Genomic DNA, 20,317 nt, shown 5'->3' with positions numbered 1-20,317 from the left:
ATTTTGTTGTACCAAACTGTTTATTGGGGGGTTTTCCAGCAACTTCTGTATAATTTGACAATTGCCTAAATTAATTTTTTTAAATCCTTATTCTTTAAAAAAAATTAAGGATTTGCTTTAAAGTCTATTTTAGACCAAGTAACCTTTAATAGGTCTTAATTAAACAATGTATGATTTGTTATGTAAAAAAATATTTAATGGATTGATGCATTGGTAATCTGTGTGATTTAAATAAAGCAATACAAACATGACATGGGAAATGTAAAGTCAGAGTCAATAAGGGGAGCCTTTAGCCAGAGGTAGGAACTCAATTCAGCAGCCTGGGCCCCAGGAGTCTGGACTAAATTTGATTGGTTTTAACCTAACACAAACTGCTGGAACTGATAAAGTAGACCAAGGAGTATTCCAGTATCTAAAATGCGCCTGCTATGCACGAATGACAACACAAGCAGTAACATACCCTGCCTGGCCTAAAGCATAGCAATGATCAACAGAAGGGCAGCTTCAACTGAGAACTAGTCACTTTATAAAAACAGCCAGATGTTGTTACCGTCTGAAAAATAGCCAGCAGGTTAGTCTGCAACACTAAGCTAGCTAGAGCCATAGTTAGACAGCGCCACCAAAACTGATGGTGAAACAGAACTGCAGATGGTAATGTGTCCAGTGAGATAAAAGCTCATGGGGTCGATCCGATAAAAATCGGCGCCCGCAAAAGCTGGCGACGCCAATATTTGCGCGGGTTTGGTATCCTATATACGGCGTAACCTAGAAGTTACGCGCGTATATTTCTGCCGTCGCCCGTAGTTTTTTGGGCCATAGGCAGGTATACCAAACCCGCGCAGTTTGGTATCCAATATACAGCGTAAGGACTTACGTGGCGAAAATGGAGAAATCTTACTCCATTTTCACCTCGCCACAAAAAGCAGCCGTAAGAAGCCTTACGCTGACTATTGGAGCCCCGTAACTCTCTAAACTAGCTGCTAAATAAACCTAACACCTAACGCATGCGCAATGTCTATCTAACTGTCAACCGCGATCTGCTAAAACCTAACACCTAACGCATGCGCAATGTCTATCTAACTGTCAACCGCGATCTGCTAAATAAAACCTAACACCTAACGCATGCGCAATGTCTATCTAACTGTCAACCGCGATCTGCTAAAACCTAACACCTAACGCATGCGCAATGTCTATCTAACTGTCAACCGCGATCTGCTAAATAAAACCTAACACCTAACACATGCGCAATGTCTATCTACCTGTCAACCGTGATCCCCTGCCGCAATCCCTAATAAAGTATTTAACCCCTAAACCGCCGCCATCTACATAAACTAACCCCCTACTGTGAGCCCCTAAAACCGCCGCCATCTACCTGATCTATCCCCTAATCTGACCGCTTACACCGCCGCCAGCTATATTAATATTATTAACCCCTAATCTAATATCCATAAAGTAATAAACTCTATTACCAGCCCTTAAAAGGGCCTTTTGCGGGGCTTTGCCCCAAAGTTAACAGCTCTTTTGCCCTATAACCTGCCCTCCCTACACCGCCGCCATCTATATTAAAATTATTAACCCCTAATTTAATCTACCTACCCCGCCACCAGCTATATTTGCTATATTAACCCTAAGTATATTATAGTTAATATAGTTATTACATTATATATATTAACCCTAATTATATTAGGGTTAATATAGTTAATATAGTTACTATAGTATTTATATTAACTATATTAACTCTATCTAACCCTAACACCCCTAACTAAATTCTTATTAAATAAATCTAATTTATATTATAAACTAAAATATTCCTATTTAAATCTAAATACTTACCTATAAAATAAACCCTAAGGCCTAGATTTAGAGTTTTGTCGGTAACGACCCGCGTAGCTAACGCTGGCTTTTTTCTGGCCGCACCTTTTAAATACCTCTGGTATTGAGAGTTCACAGAATGGCTGCATTAGGCTCCAAAAAGGGAGCGTACAGGCATATTTAACGCCACTGCAACTCTCGATACCAGAGTTGCTTACGGACGCGGCCAGCTTCAAAAACGTGCTCGTGCACGATTCCCCCATAGAAAACAATGGGGCTGTTTGAGCTGAAAAAAAACCTAACACCTGCAAAAAAGCCGCGTTCAGCTCCTAACGCAGCCCCATTGTTTGCTATGGGGAAACACTTCCTACGTCTGCACCTAACACTCTAACATGTACCCCGAGTCTAAACACCCCTAACCTTACACTTATTAACCCCTAATCTGCCGCCCCCACTATCGCTGACCCCTGCATATTAATATTAACCCCTAATCTGCCGCTCCGTAAACTGCCGCTACTTACATTATCCCTATGTACCCCTAATCTGCTGCCCTAACATCGACGACCCCTATATTATATTTATTAACCCCTAATCTGCCCCCCACAACGTCGCCTCCACCTGCCTACACTTATTAACCCCTAATCTGCCGAGCGGACCGCACCGCTATTATAATAAAGTTATTAACCCCTAATCCGCCTCACTAACCCTATAATAAATAGTATTAACCCCTAATCTGCCCTCCCTAACATCGCCGACACCTAACTTCAAACATTAACCCCTAATCTGCCGACTGGAGCTCACCGCTATTCTAATAAATGTATTAACCCCTAAAGCTAAGTCTAACCCTAACACTAACACCCCCTAAATTAAATATAATTTAAATCTAACGAAATTAATTAACTCTTATTAAATAAATTATTCCTATTTAAAGCTAAATACTTACCTGTAAAATAAAGCCTAATATAGCTACAATATAAATTATAATTATATTATAGCTATTTTAGGATTTATATTTATTTTACAGGTAACTGTATTTATTTTAACCAGGTACAATAGCTGTTAAATAGTTAAGAACTATTTAATAGCTAAAATAGTTAAAATAATTACAAAATTACCTGTAAAATAAATCCTAAACTAAGTTACAATTAAACCTAACACTAGACTATCAATAAATTAATTAAATACAATACCTACAATTATACCTAACACTACACTATCAATAAATGAATTAAATACAATATCTACAAATAAATACAATTAAATAAACTAACTAAAGTACAAAAAATAAAAAAGAACTAAGTTACAAAAAATAAAAAAATATTTACAAACATTAGAAAAATATTACAACAATTTTAAACTAATTACACCTACTCTAAGCCCCCTAATAAAATAACAAAGACCCCCAAAATAAAAAAATGCCCTACCCTATTCTAAATTACAAAAGTTCAAAGCTCTTTTACCTTACCAGCCCTGAACAGGGCCCTTTGAGGGGCATGCCCCAAGAAATTCAGCTCTTTTTCCTGTAAAAAAACACATACAATACCCCCCCAACATTACAACCCACCACCCACATACCCCTAATCTAACCCAAACCCCCCTTAAATAAACCTAACACTAAGGCCCTGAAGATCTTCCTACCTTATCTTCACCTCATCGGGTATCACCGATCCATACTGGCTCCTAAATCTTCATCCAAGCCCAAGCGGGGGCTAGACATCCATCATCCGACGGCTGAAGAAGTCCAAAAGAGGGTCCAAAGTCTTCATCCTATCCGGGAAGAAGAGTAGATCCGGACCGGCAACCATCTTCTTCCAAGCGGCATCTTCTATCTTCATCCGATGAGGACCGGCTCCATCGAATTCCGATTGGCTGATAGGATTCTATCAGCCAATCGGAATTAAGGTAGGAAAATTCTGATTGGCTGATGGAATCAGCCAATCAGAATCAAGTTCAATCCGATTGGCTGATCCGATCAGCCAATCAGATTGAGCTTGCATTCTATTGGCTGTTCCGATCAGCCAATAGAATGCGAGCTCAATCTGATTGGCTGATCCGATCAGCCAATCGGATTAAACTTGATTCTGATTGGCTGATTCCATCAGCCAATCAGAATTTTCCTACCTTAATTCCGATTGGCTGATAGAATCCTATCAGCCAATCGGAATTTGAGGGACGCCATCTTGGATGACGTCCCTTAAAGGAACCGTCATTCTTCAGTTGGGCGTCGTCGGAAGAAGATGGGTCTGCGCTGGAGGTCTTCACGATGGAGCCGGTCCTCATCGGATGAAGATAGAAGATGCCGCTTGGAAGAAGACAGTTGCCGGTCCGGATCTACTCTTCTTCCCGGATAGGATGAAGACTTTGGACCCTCTTCTGGACTTCTTCAGCCATCGGATGATGGATGTCTAGCCCCCGCTTGGGCTTGGATGAAGATTTTGGAGCCAGGATGGATCGGTGATACCCGGTGAGGTGAAGATAAGGTAGGAAGATCTTCAGGGGCTTAGTGTTAGGTTTATTTAAGGGGGGTTTGGGTTAGATTAGGGGTATGTGGGTGGTGGGTTGTAATGTTGGGGGGGGTATTGTATGTGTTTTTTTACAGGCAAAAGAGCTGAATTTCTTGGGGCATGTAAGGTAAGAGCTTTGAACTTTTGTAATTTAGAATAGGGTAGGGCATTTTTTATTTTGGGGGGCTTTGTTATTTTATTAGGGGGCTTAGAGTAGGTGTAATTAGTTTAAAATTGTTGTAATTTTTTTCTAATGTTTGTAAATATTTTTTTATTTTTTGTAACTTAGTTCTTTTTTATTTTTTGTACTTTAGTTAGTTTATTTCACTGTATTTATTTGTAGATATTGTATTTAATTCATTTATTGATAGTGTAGTGTTAGGTTTAATTGTAACTTAGGTTAGGATTTATTTTACAGGTAATTTTGTAATTATTTTAACTATTTTAGCTATTAAATAGTTCTTAACTATTTAATAGCTATTGTACCTGGTTAAAATAAATACAAAGTTACCTGTAAAATAAATATAAATCCTAAAATAGCTATAATATAATTATAATTTATATTGTAGCTATATTAGGGTTTATTTTACAGGTAAGTATTTAGCTTTAAATAGGAATAATTTATTTAATAAGAGTTAATTTATTTAGTTAGATTTAAATTATATTTAATTTAGGGGGGTGTTAGGGTTAGATTTAGCTTTAGGGGTTAATCCATTTATTACAGTAGTGGCGAGATTCGGTCGGCAGATTAGGGGTCAATAATTGAAGTTAGGTGTCGGCGATGTTAGGGAGGGAAGATTAGGGGTTAATACTATTTATTATAGGGTTATTGAGGCGGGAGTGAGGCGGATTAGGGGTTAATAACTTTATTATAGTAGCGGTGCGGTCCGCTCGGCAGATTAGGGGTTAATAAGTGTAGGCAGGTGGAGGCGACGTTGAGGGGGGCAGATTAGGGGTTAATAAATATAATATAGGAGTCGGCGGTGTTAGGGGCAGCAGATTAGGGGTACATAAGTATAACGTAGGTGGCGGTCGGCAGATTAGGGGTTAATTATTGTAGGTAGCTGGCGGCGACGTTGTGGGGGGCAGGTTAGGGGTTAATAAATATAATATAGGGGTCGGCGGTGTTAGGGGCAGCAGATTAGGGGTACATAAGTATAACGTAGGTGGCGGTCGGCAGATTAGGGGTTAAAAAAATTTAATCGAGTGGCGGCGATGTGGGGGGACCTCGGTTTAGGGGTACATAGGTAGTTTATGGGTGTTAGTGTACTTTAGAGCACAGTAGTTAAGAGCTTTATGAACCGGCGTTAGCCCAGAAAGCTCTTAACTACTGACTTTTTTCAGCGGCTGGAGTTTTGTCGTTAGAATTCTAACGCTCACTTCAGACACGACTCTAAATACCGGAGTTAGAAAGATCCCATTGAAAAGATAGGATACGCAATTGACGTAAGGGGATCTGCGGTATGGAAAAGTCGCGTTAGACCCTTTCCTGACTGACAAATACCGGCGGTAGCCTAAAACCAACGTTAGGAGCCTCTAACGCTGGTTTTCACGGCTACCGCCAAACTCTAAATCTAGGCCTAAGATAGCTACAATATAATTAATAATTACATTGTAGCTATGTTAGGGTTTATATTTATTTTACAGGTAAATTGTTAATTATTTTAACTAGGTATAATAGCTATTAAATAGTTATTACCTATTTAATAGCTACCTAGTTAAAATAATTACCCAATTACATGTAAAATAAATCCTAACCTAAGTTACAAATACACCTACACTATCAATTAATTAAACTACAAATATCTATCTAAAAATACAATTAAATAAACTAAACTAAATTACAAAAACAAACACTAAATTACAAAAAATAAAAAAAAAGATTACAAGATTTTTAAGCTAATTACACCTATTCTAAGCCCCCTAATAAAATAATAAACCCCCAAAATAAAAAAAATTCCCTACCCTATTCTAAATTAAAAAAAGTTCAAAGCTCTTTTACCTTACCAGCCCTTAAAAGGGCCTTTTGTGGGGGCATGCCCCAAAGAAAACTGCTCTTTTGCCTGAAAAAAAAACACAATACCACCCCCCAACATTACAACACATACCCCTAATCTAACCCAAACCCCCCTTAAATAAACCTAACACTACCCCCCTGAAGATCTCCCTACCTTGTATTCACCCCGCCGGGCAGAACTCTTCATCCGATCCGGGCGATGTCCAATCAAGCGGCAAAGAAGAATTCTTCATCCCGGCGATGTCTTTCTCCAAGCTGCAGCAAAGTCTTCTTCCATCGGGCAGCATCTTCCATCAAGCGGCATCTTCAATCTTCATTCTTCGCTCCTCCAACGCGGAGCATCCATCCCGGCCGACGACTGAACGACGAATGAGGTACCTTTAAATGACGTCATCCAAGATGGCGTCCGTCGAATTCCGATTGGCTGATAGGATTCTATCAGCCAATCGGAATTAAGGTAGAAAAATCTGATTGGCTGATTGAATCAGCCAATCTGGTTCAGCCAATCGGATTGAACTTGAATCTGATTGGCTGATTCAATCAGCCAATCAGATTTTTCTACCTTAATTCCGATTGGCTGATAGAATCCTATCAGCCAATCGGAATTCGACGGACGCCATCTTGTATGACGTCATTTAAAGGTACCTCATTCGTCGTTCAGTCGTCGGCCGGGATGGATGCTCCGCGTCGGTGGAGAGAAGATTCAAGATGCCGCTTGATGGAAGATGCTGCCCGATGGAAGAAGACTTTGCTGCCGCTTGGATAAAGACATCGCTGGGATGAAGACCTCTTCTTTGCCGCTTGGATAGACATCGCCCGGATCGGATGAGGAGTTCAGCCCGGTTGGGTGAAGACAAGGTAGGGAGATCTTCAGGGGGGTAGTGTTAGGTTTATTTAAGGGGGGATTGGGTTAGATTAGGGGTATGTGGGTGGGGGGTTGTAATGTTGGGGGGTGGTATTGTGTTTTTTTTTTCAGGCAAAAGAGCAGTTTTCTTTGGGGCATGCCCCCACAAAAGGCCCTTTTAAGGGCTGGTAAGGTAAAAGAGCTTTGAACTTTTTATAATTTAGAATAGGGTAGGGAAATTTTTTTATTTTGGGCTTTATTATTTTATTAGGGGGCTTAGAATAGGTGTAATTAGCTTAAAAATCTTGTAATCTTTTTTTTATTTTTTGTAATTTAGGGTTTGTTTGTTTTTGTAATTTAGTTTATTTAATTGTATTTTTAGATAGATATTTGTAGTTTATTTAATTTATTGATAGTGTAGGTGTATTTGTAACTTAGGCTAGGATTTATTTTACAGGTAATTGGGTAATTATTTTAACTAGGTAGCTATTAAATAGTTCATAACTATTTAATAGCTATTATACCTAGTTAAAAAAATTAACAATTTACCTGTAAAATAAATATAAACCCTAACATAGCTACAATGTAATTATTAATTATATTGTAGCTATCTTAGGGTTTATTTTATAGGTAAGTATTTAGATTTAAATAGGAATATTTTAATTAATAATATTAATATTAGATTTATTTTAATAAGAGTTTAGTTAGGGATGTTAGAGTTAGATAGGGTTATTATACTTATATATATATATATATATATATATATATATATATATATATATATATATATATATATATATATATATACAGGGAGTGCAGAATTATTAGGCAAGTTGTATTTTTGAGGATTAATTTTATTATTGAACAACAACCATGTTCTCAATGAACCCAAAAAACTCATTAATATCAAAGCTGAATAGTTTTGGAAGTAGTTTTTAGTTTGTTTTTAGTTATAGCTATTTTAGGGGGATATCTGTGTGTGCAGGTGACTATTACTGTGCATAATTATTAGGCAACTTAACAAAAAACAAATATATATCCATTTCAATTATTTATTTTTACCAGTGAAACCAATATAACATCTCAACATTCACAAATATACATTTCTGACATTCAAAAACAAAACAAAAACAAATCAGTGACCAATATAGCCACCTTTCTTTGCAAGGACACTCAAAAGCCTGCCATCCATGGATTCTGTCAGTGTTTTGATCTGTTCACCATCAACATTGCGTGCAGCAGCAACCACAGCCTCCCAGACACTGTTCAGAGAGGTGTACTGTTTTCCCTCCTTGTAAATCTCACATTTGATGATGGACCACAGGTTCTCAATGGGGTTCAGATCATGTGAACAAGGAGGCCATGTCATTAGATTTTCTTCTTTTATACCCTTTCTTGCCAGCCACGCTGTGGAGTACTTGGACGCGTGTGATGGAGCATTGTCCTGCATGAAAATCATGTTTTTCTTGAAGGATGCAGACTTCTTCCTGTACCACTGCTTGAAGAAGGTGTCTTCCAGAAACTGGCAGTAGGACTGGGAGTTGAGCTTGACTCCATCCTCAACCCGAAAAGGCCCCACAAGCTCATCTTTGATGATACCAGCCCAAACCAGTACTCCACCTCCACCTTGCTGGCGTCTGAGTCGGACTGGAGCTCTCTGCCCTTTACCAATCCAGCCACGGGCCCATCCATCTGGCCCATCAAGACTCACTCTCATTTCATCAGTCCATAAAACCTTAGAAAAATCAGTCTTGAGATATTTCTTGGCCCAGTCTTGACGTTTCAGCTTGTGTGTCTTGTTCAGTGGTGGTCGTCTTTCAGCCTTTCTTACCTTGGCCATGTCTCTGAGTATTGCACACCTTGTGCTTTTGGGCACTCCAGTGATGTTGCAGCTCTGAAATATGGCCAAACTGGTGGCAAGTGGCATCTTGGCAGCTGCACGCTTGACTTTTCTCAGTTCATGGGCAGTTAATTTGCTCCTTGGTTTTTCCACACGCTTCTTGGGACCCTGTTGACTATTTTGAATGAAACGCTTGATTGTTTGATGATCACGCTTCAGAAGCTTTGCCATTTTAAGATTGCTGCATCCCTCTGCAAGATATCTCACTATTTTTGACTTTTCTGAGCCTGTCAAGTCCTTCTTTTGACCCATTTTGCCAAAGGAAAGGAAGTTGCATAATAATTATGCACACCTGATATAGGGTGTTGATGTCATTAGACCACACCCCTTCTCATTACAGAGATGCACATCACCTAATATGCTTAATTGGTAGTAGGCTTTCGAGCCTATAGAGCTTGGAGTAAGACAACATGCATAAAGAGGATGATAGGGTCAAAATACTCATTTGCCTAATAATTCTGCACTCCCTGTATATATATATATATATAATATAATAACTATATTAACTATATTAACCCTAATATAATTAGGGTTAATATAGTTAATATAGCTGGCGGCGGTGTAAGGGGATTTGATTAGGGGTTAATACATTTATTATAGGTGGCCACGGTGTAGGGGGATGTAGATTGTAGGCAAAAGAGCAGTTTACTTTGTGACAAAGCCCCGCCAAAAGCCCTTTTAAGGGCTGGCAAAAGAGCTGAATTCTTTGGGGCATGCCCCGCAAAAAGCCCTTTTAAGGGCTTGCAAAAGAGCTGTTACTTTGGGGCAATGCCTTTTCAGGGCTTTTTGTAGGGTTAGACTTCGGTTTAGTGGTAGGGATAGTTTAGTATTTTAGGGGTTAAATAATTTAATATAGATGGCGGCGGGGTAGGGGGATTAGATTAGGGGTTAATAATTTTAAAATAGATAGCGGCGGGGTAGGGGCTCACTTTAGGGGGTTATAGATTTAATATAGCTGGCGGCGGTTTAGGGGTTAATAACTTTATTAGGTAGCGGCGGGCTCCGGGAGCGGTGGTTTGTGGGTTAATACATATTTTATTGTTAGGATAGTGAGGGGGGATAGCGGATAGAGGGTTAGACGTGTCGGGCTATGTTAGGGAGGCGTGTTAGACAGTACGGGTGATTTAGACTTTAGTCAGGTTTTGTAGGCGCCGGCAGTTTCTAACGTGCCGTAAGTCACTGGCGACGCCAGAAATTTGTACTTGCGCAGATTTCTGGACATCGCTGGTTTGTCAGACTTACGTCACTTTAGCATCTGACGGCGCCGTATATGGGATAGCTCGAGTTGCGAGCTGAAACTGAGGGCAACGCGGGTTCCCTCACTTGCGCCGCAAACTACGCCGTTTATCGGATCGCGCCCCATATGTGTAATATGAGCAATGCAATGTGGTCATATTGTAAATTAACAGTTTAGGGCAAGAAGTAATCATTCACTTTATGGTCCCCTCAAAAAAAAAGTATGAGTGACTAATATACATATAACATTGTTGCCCAAAGATATCCAGGGACATTTTGCAGCACAGCAAACAAGTAAGCAGGTTAATGGAGTGTGACTATGAATACTGATATCTTCCACAGCTCTTCCACAAAATGTAAACTACATACCAGATTATTAAAAGAAAATATTGTATAGTATTATTCAATCTTATCTGTAAACTGGACGTCAGGTTATATATCTCCAATTTACTATGGAGGTTAATAAATCTTCAATTTCTTTTTTGGATATCGAATTATGTTCCAATTTGGAGACTTCAAGCATTGATACTGAATTGTTTAGAAAACCTAGCGCAGGGAATACCATTCTAGATGCCCGGTCATGCCATCTGAAACACACTATCAATTCTATTCCCAAAAGCCAGTATGTAAGGGTCAAACGTAATTGCAGTAATTCTAAGAGTTATTTGAAACATTCTCATGACTTAACTGTTCGATTAATTGAAAGAGGGTATTCTGAAACAGCTCTTGAACAGATCAAGAAATAAGTTGATCAGGTGGAAAGAAAAGATCTTTCAGTCTGATACCTCTAAAAGACAGAGTAGATTAAATAAACTCAAATTCATTACTGCATATAGTGTTGAATATGGCAAAATATGCGATATTGTACGTAAGGCACTTCCCATTTTAAACCCTGATGAGAGTCTCAAGAGTATATTAAAAGAAGGTAGATGTTTTGTATCACGCAAGGCACAAACATTGGGGAATCTATTATCCCCATCCATGTTGCCAAGACCCCCACTGAGAAAAAACTGGCTTTCTATTAAACCAGGATTTTTCAAATGTGGCAGCAGGAGATGCAAGTCTTGTTCCTATGCTTCTTTTGGAACCAGTTTTGTGTCTACTGCTACCAACAAATTTTTCCAGATTAGAGAACATATGACTTGTAATTCTTGTTATGTTATTTATCTTCTGACGTGCAAGGGATGTTTCAGGCAGTATGTAGGTCAAACAACCCGTGCCTTGACAGTTCATTGTTGACATTTCAGGCTATCCAAATGATTCCCAGACACCCGAGAGGAGGCAATCAAGGCTTAATCCTCAGCAAAAGAGAGGTGTTTTGGATTTTTCATTTGGATACCCGCTTGCCCATTGGTTTAAACTCAGAGTGGGATGTCAAATTATATGTTGATCAATAATAATATCACATCAATTTGTCACCTTAATTTGTTTGTAATATTATGGTTTTAGGACCATGCTGTCACTTTAAATTTCGCTGGCAAACTACTTCCTTTTACATTTCACTGATTAGTTATTTTTCTATACTATTTCATTTTACTTTAATAATATAATATTTCGGGTTTCAGGTTATTTAATTTTTTTAGCATATTTGTTATGTTATCTTTTTATTTGAATAATATTTTTTGTTTTTATATTCATAACCTGCTGACCGTTTAAAGTTTTGAAATGTGATGGGCTATAATACATTTCTCCCTACTACACACCCACTTTTGTGGCCATTACCAGGTCCTTTTTCATTGGACCGGCAATTAAATGGGAGGATTTCCTGCCCAAATATAAGGCTCTTTTCAGTGGGTGCTGAGTACAGTCACTGAGGAATATGTGTTAAACTTAATAGGAAACGCGCCTGACCTGTTAACTTTTGACTGGTGGAGCCAGCCACTATACACTTCATGCCATGTAATGTAACTTGTTATGCATTACATTAAACTCACTGCAGTAAGTTCCGTGTGCCTACAGTCTCTTCTTTTGCCGGGTGCGCTGACTTTTGTGTTTACTGGATTTCGTTGGAGCGGAGGTGGATTGCTCTTGTCCTCGCACCGGCTGTGGGATTCTGTTACGCCATTACATCATCACGACATAATTGGAGGAGGGATAATCTACGTGAAGGCCACTGTAGAAACCTACCTATGTGAACGGCTGCCGTGTCTGAGCGCTCCCTAACGTTGGTTTGGTATATATATATATATATATATATATATATATATATATGCGCAAAAAGATATGTGTAGGTATGGCGCTGAAGGTACACCCTAAAAATAAATCTAAACAAGAGTATAGAACTTGCTGCCTTTGAATGCCTATCCAGTGTGAACTGTGCCCCCAAGAACAATTAACCTGATAGATATAAAATGTAATAAAAGAAGGGAAAAGGGAAGAGGGAATATATTCAAATGGCGCAACACTCTGGAAAAGATCCCAATATTAAAGGTGTTTTATGGTTGAGGGTAAAAGAGGACCGTATGGTATAATGTGGGCGCTGCTAGCAAGTGGATTAGTACAAAATGTTGACAATGTTGTAAATAAATGATATTGGTAATTTTACTCCTGCAAATGTATGTAAAATTTAAGCTTCACACATGTTATGCTTTTGGGTTAAAAATAACAAATGATGTATTAGATCAATTTATCCAATATACTTATGCTAGTGTTAATAGTGGTATTGTTGCCACATAACTGCTGTAATAACTAGTTCATATAATAAAACAAAAAACAAATATAGCAGAAATGATTATAATATTAACATTAACACTCTACCATACACAAAATATAATAGTAACTTGGATATGGCTGAAATATTCGCTGAAATATTTGGATGAAGTCTAAATTAGAAAATAAGATGCAACGAAATATCAATGCAAATATGACACAAAAATATTCTTGTGAATGTCCAATATCAGATGGAAACTCCTATAGATATATATAGTAGATATAATGCAAATCTAATAGGCAGGTAAAAAGGTAGATCCATGTTCCACAACGTTCCAGTTGGGAGTCTACTTACACTCCTTTACCTCAATCTCATGAGGTAAGTGCCGCGTAGTGTATAGATAGGTCGCCTTCCCGGTATCGGTTGCAAGATGGATTAGTGTCTTCTTTCAATACTGAACTCTCTTTCGCTCTTTCCCGTATTAAGTGCAATCATGTAAGAAAAAGGACATACAATAGTGCAACACTGTTTGAAAATATCATATTGTTTATTATGTAATAAAAATGTACGCTTACATCAAATGACCTCAATAGTATGAGGTAATTAAAAACTAAAAGAATGTCCTTTAACTCAAATGCGGGAACACAGTGCTTGTAGAATATGCACTCAGTGCAAGTATAGCATAAGGTAAGATACAATCCTGACGCGTTTCGAAGGGATATAAACACTTGTACTCTTCTTCCTCAGAGGTATTACCTCTGACTGATTGCTTCCAGGACCAGTAATGTATGCAGATCCTTTTGAAATATTTTAGCTTAAAACTCTTTAACTCTACGCATTTCATCTGCCTTCTAAGCAGACTTTGTCAAGAGATTTCCAAACAGAACATAACTTTTTCTCCCAAACATGCGCTCTTTATGCCATTAGTAAGGTACACTCCCCCTCAGATGATTGGAGAACATGAGTGATGTAGCCAATTAGAAGGCTTGGAGGACAACACCCTCATTTTCATTAGTTAGATATGCACTTGCCCAGGGGTAATGTGTATGTTACTTAACATGCATACTTAAGCATGCAACCAAATTTATAAAGATATATCAAATATACAATGTAAGTAATTTCACAGTGTGGTGTATGTTGATATATGCTAATGTGCATGACAAGCTCAGAATGTACTTTTAACCTCTCATAGCTATCAACCATAATGGGGTAAAATAATTACCATTTACAGACCTTGTTGTAGACTCCCTGTATGTTAACCCTTACAAAATAGCTGAATATTATTAATACTAGATACCCAACAAGTGTGATAAAAGCTAGACCCATAAAACAAAAAAACAAAATAAATGTTGATAATAAATATCTAGCAAATTCAGTGCATGTTTAACCCATAAAACTAAATAAATTAATTTGGGATACTATATCCCTATTACACAGAATAAGTTATACACATAAAAAACTGATACATGATAAATGGAGTAAACACTTCATAATTCCTATATAAAAAAATAATAATATGTAAAACACTATAACACAAACAATTAAAATTCCTAAACACTTCTAAAAAATTCCTCTAAGCCTTCTAATTGGCTACATCACGCATGTTGTTCTCCAATCATCTGAGAGGGAGTGTACCTTACTAATGGCATAAAGAGTGCATGTTTGGGAGAAAAAGTTATGTTCTGTTTGGAAATCTCTTGACAAAGTCTGCTTAGAAAGCAGATGAAACGCGAGTTAAAGAGTTTTAAGCTAAAATATTTCAAAAGGATCTGCATACATTACTGGTCCTGAAAGCAACCAGCTGTTTAAAGGGACAGTCTACACCAGAATTGTTATTGTTTTAAAAGATAGATAATCTCTTGTTTACCCATTCCCTAGTTTTGCATAACCAACACAGTTATATTTATATATTTTTTACCTCTGTGATTATCTTGTATCTAAGCCTCTGCAGACTGCCCCTTTATTTGTTCTTTTGACAGACTTGCAGTTTAGCCAATCAGTGATGGCTCCCAGGTAACTTCACGTGCACGAGCACAGTGTTATCTATATGAAAAACATGAACTAACACCATCTAGTGGTGAAAAATCTGTTAAAATGCATTCTTAAGAGGTGGCCTTCAAGGTCTAAGAAATTAGCATATGAACCTCCTAAGTTAAGCTTTCAACTTAGAATACCAAGAGAACAAAGAAAAATTGGTGATAAAAGTAAATTGGAAAATTGTTTAAAATTACATGCCCTATCTGAATCATGAAAGTTTTTATTGGACTAGACTGTCCCTTTAAACCTGCAAAGATTTGACTTTTGAAAGACTGGACTTGCAGTGGATCCTGAGCTGTCAGTGAAGCTGTTTATGGCCAGGATATCTCTGATGTGCCTGTTTTTACCTTCAATCTTGTAAGTACAATATAGCATACTGTGTTTTAATAAATTTTGTTTTACTTCCTTGAATCTGGGTTGCGCTTGTGTTTTTTCCCCAGAGTTTGTTCCATTTGATGAAACAGCAGCAACTTGTTTCCTAATTCAAGCAGCACCCAGGGATAAGTCCATTGGCAGGAGCGAAACTACAAGGGGTGCAGAGGTCGCAATTGCAACTGGGCCCCAAGGGTGGGGGCCCAGCTTAACCCCTTAACGACCGAGGACGTGCAGGGTACGTCCTCAGAAAAAAGGCAGTTAACGCCTGAGGACGTACCCTGCACGTCCTCGGTGTGGAAAGCAGCTGGAAGCGATCCTGCTCGCTTCCAGCTGCTTTCCGGTTATTGCAGTGATGCCTCGATATGGAGGCATCCTGCAATAACCTTTCACGGCCATCCGATGCAGAGAGAGCCACTCTGTGGCCCTCTCTGCACCGGACATCGATGGCCGGTATCGTTGGTGGGTGGGAGCCGGTGTGGGAGGTGGGTGGCGGCCATCGATGGCCCTGGTCATGTGGAGGGGGGCGGGATCATGGGCGGGTAAGCCCGGGGGCGCGCGCAAATGCATGAGGGGGCGGGGAAGGGCGCGTGCACGGGGAGGGAGCGGGTGGGAACCGCTACACTACGGAAAAAATGTGTCAAAAGTGGGACAAAATTTAAATAAATAAAAAAGCCCTTAGGTGTGATGTAGGTGGGGGGGGGGGGGTGATTGAGCTACACTACAGAAAACATTTTTAAACAAAAATAAACATTTGATTGTTCAAAATGGGTACTGGCAGACAGCTGCCAGTACCCAAGATGGCCCCCAATAAGGCTGAGAGGGAGGCTTAGAGAGCTGTTTTGGGGGGGGATCAGGGAGGTTGGGGGTTAAGGGGGGGATCCTAAACACAGCATATGTAAATATGCTTTTTTTTTTTTTCTTAAAAAAAAAAAAAATTTTATTTTAGTACTGGCAGACTTTCTGCCAGTACTTAAGATGGCGGGGACAATTGTGGGGTGGGGGAGAGAAGGGAGCTGTTTGGGAGGGATCAGGGGGTGGGATGTGTCAGGTGGGAGGCTGATCTCTACACTAAAGCTAAAATTAACCCTGCAAGCTCCCTACAAACTACCTAATTAACCCCTTCACTGCTAGCCATAATACACGTGTGATGCGCAGCAGCATTTAGCGACTTTCTAATTACCATAAAGCAACGCCAAAGTCATATATGTCTGCTATTTCTGAACAAAGGGCATTCCAGAGAAGCATTTACAACCATTTGTGCCATAATTGCACAAGCTGTTTGTAAATAATTTCAGTGAGAAACCTAAAATTGTGAAAAAATTAACTTTTTTTTTTACTTTGATCGCATTTGGCGGTGAAATGGTGGCATGAAATATACCAAAATGGGCCTAGATCAATACTTGGGGTTGTCTACTACACTAAAGCTAAAATTAACCCTAGAAGCTCCCTACATGCTCCCTAATTAACCCCTTCAATGCTGGGCATAATACACGTATTGTGCGCAGTGGCATTTAGCAGCCTTCTAATTACCAAAAAGCAAAGCCAAAGCCATATATGTCTGCTATTTCTGAACAAAGGAGATCCCAGAGAAGCATTTACAACCATTTATTCTATAATTGCATAAGTTGTTTGTAAATAATTTCAGTGAGAAACCTAAAGTTTGTGAAAAAATTTGTGAAAAAGTGAACAATTTTTTTTATTTGATCGCATTTGGCGGTGTAATAGTGGCATGAAATATACCAAAATGGGCCTAGATCAATACTTTGGGATGTCTTCTAAAAAAAAATATATACATGTCAATAGATATTCAGGGATTCCTGAAAGATATTAGTGTCCCAATGTAACTAGCGCTAATTTTGAAAAAAAGTGGTTTGGAAATAGCAAAGTGCTTCTGTATTTATTTCCCTATAACTTGCAAAAAAAGCAAAGAAGATGTAAACATTGGGTATTTCTAAACTCAGGACAAAATTTAGAAACTATTTAGCATGGGTGTTTATTGGTGGTTGTAGATGTGTAACAGATTTTGGGGGTCAAAGTTAGAAAAAGTGTTTTTTTTTTCCATTTTTCCTTCATATTTTATAATGTTTTTTATAGTAAATTATAAGATATGAAAATAATGGTATCTTTTGAAAGTCCATTTAATGGCGAGAAAAACGGTATATAATATGTGTGGGTACAGTAAATGAGTAAGAGGAAAATTACAGCTAAACACAAACACCGCAAAAATGTAAAAATAGCCTTGGTCCCAAACGGACAGGACAGAAAATGGAAAAGTGCTGCGGTCATTAAGGGGTTAAAAAAATAATAATTTTTTTTTACAATAAAAAACGTTGACCTGCCACTGCCTGCACTGATATCATGTGAGTTTGACATGATGCTTCACTAGTGTCTCTGTATACAGCTTTTAGTGTTTCTGTTTTACCCATTGGTGTTTATGTGTATATGTGTATGTATGTATGTATGTATGTATGTGTACTGTGTGTGTATTTATGCATGTATGTGTATGTTTGTGGAACCAGCAAATTACAGACCTTGTTACTACAGCATGGGGGGACGGGGGGGTAAACAGTGTCGTCAGTCTATACAGTACCACTATATACAGTACGGGGGGCTGGACCATGTCACAGACTACTGTGGTCACTGTATAAAGTACTGGGGCGGGTAGGGTCAGGCCAACCATCTCACCAGCAGATTACAGACTGTGTCACTGACTCACTATATACAGTACTGGTGGGTTAAACAGTGTCTCTATATACAGTAATAGGGGGTCAGACCATCTCACAGACTGTGGGCACAGGGTACCTCCTTTTGCAGACATGTAATCTGAATCACATTTTTTTTCTGTGTTTTAATTATATATATATAAAAAAAAAAAGATATATATCAAATTCACTTTTTTGGGGGGTGGGGGTGGGGGGGGCCTTCTTAGATTCTTGCACCTGGGCCCTGTGGTTTCTAGTTACGCCTCTGTCCATTGGATAATATTGTTATTTGAAATTACTGCAATTGATCAGACATATCTACTAGCAAGTTCCTTTTGGATATCATTCTCTCAGAATTGGAGCTTTCCTTAAAGCATTATACCACATTGGTGACTGACTCTGTTTGTCCTATTCTAATTCATGGACATTTTTTAATACATATATATTTTTTATACACACATTTTTAAAGGCTAATAGTGGTATCTACTAATATCCATTTGCGCTTCTTCTTATATATTAAGCATTATATTTATCCTATACTGTTTGATTCCTGGTTGCCTTTTCAGCGCTGTGTTTTTCGTTTGTTTTTGAGAATAACATGTAGATGTATTTTTTAAAATTTCATTAGTTGTTTAAATATTGACAAAATAAGTATAATATTTTAGTGTCTACAAAACAGTGGGAGCTGCTATGTTGTAACTTTGGTTACCTTCTCTGTTGTGGCCAATTAGGGACAGTTATAAATAGGTCACTAGAATGGTTGTGTGGAATATAACAGTGTTCTGCACTTCCATTTCTAATAGGAACTGGAAAGCTCACAATTTCAGAATGGAATTGCAGGAAAGGGGAACAAAATAAATAATGAAAGTATATTGCAGAGTTTTATTTATATATAAAATGTATCATTTTATTTTACCACCTCAAAGTGTTTTATGTCCCTTTAAATTTACACATTTTAATGTCTCAAAGCACTTTGAAATTAAAACATTGAACAGATAAACAATTGGAGGTAAATAATGGAATCGTTATGCTTAATAAAATGGTATCTACATTTTTTACTCCTCAAAGAAGCCACCTTTTGCAGTCGAACACACTTGTGACATTCTTTCTACAATATTTTGTATTCTTTACCCCTCTATCAATTTCTTTTTTTTTTTTACTTGTTTATTTTATTATTTTTAATTCTCGACAAAAGCAGGAAAGCAAATCATACAATACAAAGAAAAAATCCTATACAAAGGATTAGATGACCACACAGGGTCAGGAACAAATTGACTCTAATCTGCCGCTCTAGGTCTTAGATCCTCGTGCCATTTTTTTATTTAAATTTTTTTTTTCTTTTTTTGCCTTAAAGGATTACTTTCTGTTATAATTTTTAAGCTAAACAACTGACATATTAAAGTTAATAAACATTAATTAAAACCTACTGACCAATATTTTCTCCAAAACTAAGTTTCATAACGTTCTAAAAGTTATATCTTTTATTCGCCGATGATGTCACGTTATCCTGCCCACTATTTTCAGCACTGAGTGTTCAAAATACTTAAACCAATAACTTTGTGTTTAAAGCGCCATTTTGGAACCTAGGTATTGTAAACGGATTGGTACAGAGCAAAGGATACCCACGGAGTGGGTTTGGAAAACAATTAAATTTGCAGACAAGATTTCTGATATATGGTAGAGATATGTTAATGAAATGCTATTGAGAAAAAGCATATTTGGGGTAGTTAGTTAGTAACAGGCATAGAAAATATTTACTTACAGTGGCCCTTTAACATACCGCTCCCAGAGATCGTTATTTAAGGGGTCGGTACATAGGAGTTATAGTAATTACGGACAGTAGTAGATCTCTAGTCTGAATTCTTTGTTTGTTTCGTATTAAGAAAGCTTTAATATCTCCCCTTATTACTGCTTTAAATGTCTCCCAGAATAGCTCGCTATTTTCAAAATGTGCTTGATTAAAATGAAATAAATCTCTCCATTTCTGTTTTAACCAGTTTTTAAAATAAATGGGTTTTTTTTGCGAGATATCTGGAAAAATAAAATCTACCTATATTATTGATATTTATCTTTTTAATTGTTAATTTAAGTGTCAGAATAGCATGGTCCGAGTGGATTCTCTCTTTTATTTCAGCCACAGCCTCCAAGCCAATAACTCTCTCGGAAATAAAGAATTGATCTATTCTGGACATTGTCTTGTATGTATGTGGGTTCTGTATTCTCCAAATATCTTTCATTTT

Source organism: Bombina bombina, chromosome 1 (assembly GCF_027579735.1).
Source record: "Bombina bombina isolate aBomBom1 chromosome 1, aBomBom1.pri, whole genome shotgun sequence".
Taxonomy (NCBI): Eukaryota; Metazoa; Chordata; class Amphibia; order Anura; family Bombinatoridae; genus Bombina; species Bombina bombina.
This window is presented reverse-complemented; position numbering follows the sequence as displayed.